Source organism: Miscanthus floridulus, chromosome 8, assembly GCF_019320115.1.
Source record: "Miscanthus floridulus cultivar M001 chromosome 8, ASM1932011v1, whole genome shotgun sequence".
Lineage (NCBI taxonomy): Eukaryota > Viridiplantae > Streptophyta > Magnoliopsida > Poales > Poaceae > Miscanthus > Miscanthus floridulus.
In genome coordinates this window covers 66,454,577-66,460,949 of record NC_089587.1, presented here as the reverse complement: position 1 = coordinate 66,460,949, position 6,373 = coordinate 66,454,577, and positions in this window count along the sequence as shown.

Below are 6,373 nucleotides of genomic sequence, written 5' to 3'. Positions count from 1 at the left end.
GGAAGGATTGTCTATCTGTGCATAATGTATCAATCTTTACATGATTATGACTATCATCTTCCAGAGATAAGATGTGCGCTTTTTTTAACTCATTTGGTTAAGACTATGAGATCAATAAAGTGGTGTTGGGAACATACTAAACATGTTGAGTTAATCAGGTTGGACCAAGTAGAACTATAACTCAAACATGTTTGTTTCTTATTTGTGTGCCTACCAAAATCAAGGAAAAGTTTTTTTTAAATAATGACCATTTACCTTAGGATGTTACCTTTGTCATTGGAGCGTGATGACACCATATGACGAAGGGTAGATGACTTGTGATGGTCTTTTCCTTTTGCTTGAAGTTTTTGCTTGTTCTACTAGCTTTGCAGCTTAAGCCGTTCATAAGCTTCTTGTTTCCTAGATTGTACCCTTTCTTTCTCATCCTTTTGTAATACCATCTTTTTACTCTTCAATCTTTATGACTTTGTTAGACCTTCCGCCTCACTCATTATTGTATGTAGTTCTTCCATCCATGATGAATTTGTTTGCGCAATATTATTGGAGTTCGTTATGTGCCTTGCTTCATCCCCTATTTGAATTCACCTTGTGACTTACCCAAATTGAATTGAGAGTTTTCTACATGGGGTTAGTCCAATAAAATATCTAGTGTCTACACAAGCAATTTTTAGTTTAATAACCAAACTAGACTCCATGTCTAAATTGAGTAAGGGAGGCTATTTAACCTAAGCACCATGCTTAATTTAAACACCTATGAAAGTATGTGCAATACTTCCAAACCAAAACTTACTATGGCAGGCAAAGGTAGCATGAAAGCATTATAGAGATTTATTCAATTAGAGATAAAAGAGCATGATTGCTATTGAGCATGACTTGAAGGTAAAGACAACCAAAATTAACAACATGGCATAAATTTTTTCAGAGAAGCCCATCCCCACACATGACTTCTGCATATGCAAAAATCAAGTTTGAATGGATGTGATTAACTGTTGCATGATAATTGGTTGGACATACCTTGCATCATCATCCTTCATTCCTTTTGCTTCAACCCTGGAATGGTTAGTGGCAAAAATACCCAAAGGAATATTTTCACAATTATATTTCTATGCTTATTTCACAGGAGCATTATAGCAAGAGGTGAAAGCTCATGTTATTTCCCAAAAGTGCTTGTTTTAGGACAAAAGCTCGTCCTTGGGAAACCTTTGAATTGCGTTTCTAATTGGTGAAGTCGTTTCCCTTCTAACACCAACCTTCGTGTACCTATCTCAAGATTCTCATAACAAGATTTGCAATATTTATGATAAACATATGCATCTACAACCACCTTTTCAAAAAATTTAGGAACAAAAAGTATAAGGGGGTTGAAGATCTCATGTGTGGTAATATTAGAGAGACCAATTAATTAATGAGATTTCTCATGTGAGCATGGATTTGATGAGGTGTTCATGAAGTAGCTTCCATGCTCATCTATGTCATCTTCCTTTTCAATCTCCAAGGGTGTTTCTTCATGAATGTCCATAGGCAAAAACTTTGTCTTCATCATTCCATGCTTATGACATTCATTGGGTGTTTTATTGTCTAGGATTTTCTATGGATTGGTGACTCTCGGGTTGATCTCGTCTAAGGCCTCCTCCAAACTTGGGTGAGTCATATTTATTAAGGAGATTGACTTGAGCTCACCGTTTGGATCTAAATTAAGTTTGGATTCTACACATAAGGCTTCATCCTTGTCCATCCATTCTTTAGTAATGGCATATGAGTTCTTAATACATTTCAGCCATTGTTGTTGCTCTTCTTAGTCATCCTTATGGTCTTCATGACTCCTATGCTTTGGTTGTCTTAGTGGATTTCTAGGGTCATCATGAGACTTAGAAGAAAGAGCATAAGAGGGTTGTCAAGGATGGGTTGAGAGATGGGTTCAGATAAGACATCTAATGTGGTCATAGAAGGGGAGAAGATAGGATTAGCTAAATAACTCAGCCCTCCTTCTATAGTATCACTTGACATACCACCTTTGAGTTCTTCCCAATGTCCTATATGGAAATAAGGACGCTTTCTAAGAGATCCCTTCTTGAGAGGATTTGAATTATATTCGCTCAAAGGTCTCTTGTGAGGCTAGAAGTTTAAGCTTTTTCCAAAATCAACATTAAAAAGATCATCCTTAATTTCAAAAGTGATTTCCAAAGGTTGAATTTCTTCTTCCCTTGGAGGATTTTGGGGTATTGATAGTTCAGGATTGATAGTTAAACCTTGGGATTGAAGTGATTGTGATTTGGCTATCAAAACTTCCTCTTCTTATTCGGAAGATGATTCCTTCTCTTCCTCAGGGAGTTCACTATGAATGCTAGTGCAGGGAGTCTTTCCACTAATTCTATCAAGCATAGACCTTGTTTCACTAGTAGACAAATGAAGGAAAGCTCCTCTAGAGGCTTGATCAAGGGTTTGCGCAGAATCCTTGCTAAGAACCATATAAAATGAAGGAGCATTGAGTTTGAAATAGCAAGGTCTGGGCTAGTGGTAATAAGATCATTAATACGTTCCCATGATGTGGCAAGAGATTCTTCTTCTAGTTGTCTAAAAGATAGAACCTCTCTTCGAAAGCTGACTAATTTAGAGATGGGAAAGAAATGTAAACAAAATTTAGAGTATAATGTTTTCCAATCTCCTTGCATACTTCCTACGGTTTGACTATATCATTGTTTAGCTCTACCCATTAAAGATAACGGAAACAACTTCCATTTTAAGGTTTCGTTAGACATGCCCACGATACACATGTATGCGTAGGTCTGTTCAAACTTTCGTAGGTGTGAGTATGGGTTTTTATCGCCTTCTCTCAAGAAGGATTATTCCCGAATTAATTTTATGAAACACGGGCATAGCTCATAGCCAGCTGTTAGGATAGACTCTGAAGATTTTGGTGATTTTAGGCTTGCGCTCGTGGGTTTAGCATATTGATATATAGGTGTGTTATCCATGCTAAAAGAAAAAGAAAAATAAAAGAAAGAATAAAAGATAAAAGGTTAAGCTAGGTTCATAGTTAATTCTGCAACCATTTCCCTAGCAATGGCGCCAGAAAGCTTGTTGGTATTTATGAACGCACATAGATAAATCCGCAAGCGCACGGATATCACTATAGCATTCACCCAGAAGTATTCCAAGTATCGTATTCATAGAGAAACGTGTGAGACTAACTACGATCTAACTTAACTAAGGGTAGCAACAAGGTTAGGATAAATAGGGGCGTAAAGAGGATTACTAAGGTTCGCTAGTTCTAACTTGGGTAAGCTATGTCTTCTACTGTTTAACTAGGGACATTAGTAAGGAAAGACACCAGCGGAGGATGTTTTCCTTCATAACTGGGTCCTACTTGGCCTATAGACGGGAGATGGACTACAAAGGATTCAACGAGGCTATAAGAGTCACCCTCGCGAGCTACCACTAATCCGGAATGCAGGGTGCATCCACAATTAATCTAAGTCTAAGCACCACGCTTACACTTATAATTAATACTTTACTCCCTCTAGAGCAGGAATAAAGCACTCAAAACAGTCGTGAACCTAAAGAACAATATAAACAAGATGCTTACTTGAATCAAAAGTTGATTACCAGAGAAATCTCAAAGGCAAGCTCAGATAGAACTTGGATCCACCAAGGGACAAGCCGTAGAGAGAGCACCGACAGGCGGCACCTCCTCCAAACTCTTTCCTCACTCTCTATCTCACTATTTATATTCATAAGACTAGATCCTATGGAGGACTAATCTTCTCTTGATAGCTGGCTCTGATCCTGATGAGGAGAATATGAATTATGATTTCAGGATGACTCCAGGGAGGGGGGTACAGGGCCATATATATAGGTGGTAGCGTAAATTCTGGACTCTCGGATCAAACCGACTTAAAAGGATGGCATAGATGCAATCTAGGAGGCGGTGGAGAACCGACATTCGAAGCGAAGGCTGACCAGTGGGCCCCATAGGCCGTCCCGCCTAACAGTGACAGGTGGGCCCTATCTTCGGTGGTTTGCCCTCTAGAGCCTTCTAGAGTCTTCCTGTGTCGGTTTCGTTGCGGATAAACGTGATTTCCTTTGACGAATAGGTCCTCTTTAACGGTTTTCTGATTAAACCCTGCCAAAAACATAGATTTACCAAAACTCGCGGAATTTATTAGTTTAAACCCCTAGACCTATGTTTGGTGATGGAATTAAGTATATATGCAGGCTATATTGATGGTTTATAATTGATGTTAATGACCGTCAACAGGATGCAATTTTACCTAGATCTAGATGAGGGCGACGACGAATGTCCCCACGCCGCGAAGAGAGCCAGTGACGTAGCAGGTGCAGATCTCGCCCTGACATCTCCGATCTCCTCGGCAAGCGATTTCAATCCCCAGCGGCGAGAGCAGAAGCAGCTAGGGTAGTGCAGACTAGTGGAGCATCTCACATCTATCCCTAATAATAAAGAAGCAAAATTTCTCTCCACCTTTTTTTTGGCTTGTTCATTTTTTTGGTCCGTCTCCCTCTAACTACCGGACAATGGAGAATTTCTTCCATCCGAACTTATATGAGTTAGAACAGCTCTTTGTCTAACGTGATACGAAGTCCGATTCCAAAACGTATTGGATCGTGTATATGTTACCTGGACTCATAAGCCACCAAATAGATTTCCTCTCATCCTAAATAACTTGAATAGGAGTCTTTAAGGCAAATAGTAAAAGATAATAAGAGTTTAAATCTGCATGTGTAGTTTTTCTCTAGGCACGTAGGCCAGCCCCTACTGTGACTCGCACCAGGAAGTGACAAACTCTGACTTGGACTCCTCTACGTGATGGACTAAGCAAATAAACTACGTGACCATCTCAAAACCAGCTACTCACGTGTACATGGCATGCAAGAATAGAAACAATAATATAAACCGGCAAGGATACTAATCACGATATTTAGGCTTTCTAAACAAATAAAACCAAAACACAGATCGGACTGCAACTTCCTTAACCTGCTTGATTGACATCGATCTCATCATTCACGAGAAGGCACACATGAAAAAAATGATGATATATTTACGTGTAAATATTTTTGTGCCTTACCATAGAGAAAAAAGACCTATCAAGGTTACAGTTTAATTCAATATAAACTTGATAGGATACCGTCATATTATTGCCAATAATAACTTATAGAATATTATTATACTATTAGCAATATTAATGGCCACGTCAAACAAGATTGTAGGGAGGCACACTTCTACACTCCCATACATGGAGCCAAAACTGTTTTGGTTACCAGCGTTGGCTCTCCCTGAAGGCCTTCGACTCCAGTTCCAACTCCGACAACAAGTACTTGGCACATAGCCGTACCAAATACGTGCACCCTTATATTATGGATGCCATAGTGATCAAAGAATAACTTACAGCTACTAAATTTTCTAGAAAGGATAAAAAAAATATATATATATAAATTTAATATTTTCTATTAAAGTTTCATAATTTTTTTCTCCCCTGTTGCAACGTACGGACATATTTGCTATAATTTGCTATAATATTAAAGAGGCAAAATTTCTGCAAACTTTAAATTTTCGTCCAACATAATCTGTGTTCTGTCCGCATTACTAGCGCCCTATTCGTGCCTTTTTTTTCTATTTCAATCTCTGCTTTTTTTCCTTCTCCGGCCCGTACATGTTCCGTATTGTCCATCGGGGTGTCTCATCCTGGATGTGCTGCCCCGCTCATGCACGGTGGTGTCCGTGATTGCCTCTTTCGTGATTTTATTTTGTTTTTTTCTTTTCTAATAAAGTACTATGTTTTTCTTATATAAAGATAAAGGTAAAAAATAAATACAGTATTACGTTTGAAATTATGAACCTTAATAAATAAATATTTCTATTACTAAATTGTTAGTTTTAATTAAATGTAAATCATTACTATAATATGAATCAGTCAATGGTCTAACCAATTAAATCGTAAACTAAAATATTAAGCAAATTTTCATTCAATCTAATCAAAATAATATTCCTCCAAGTTATCTGCATATCAGTGCAAATCTTTAAGTTATCCGCATATACCAGTGCAACTCACGACAAGTGCTGACATGTGAAAATCAAGACACGATGATGACCAACCCATGCCGACTTTAATAAGATATTAAAATTACATATTTTTATGGATTTTCAAAATAAGTCTCTGAACTTTGATATCTAACTCTACCAACACATGGATAGTATGAAAACTAAAGTTAGGGTACATTTGCGAGTAAATATTTTAATGCCCCGCAACAAAAGAAAAAATCCTATCTAGGTTGTAATTTAATTCAATACATAATTAATACAACATTGTCATATTATTGCCAATATTAACTTATATTGTATGGATACAATGGTCAT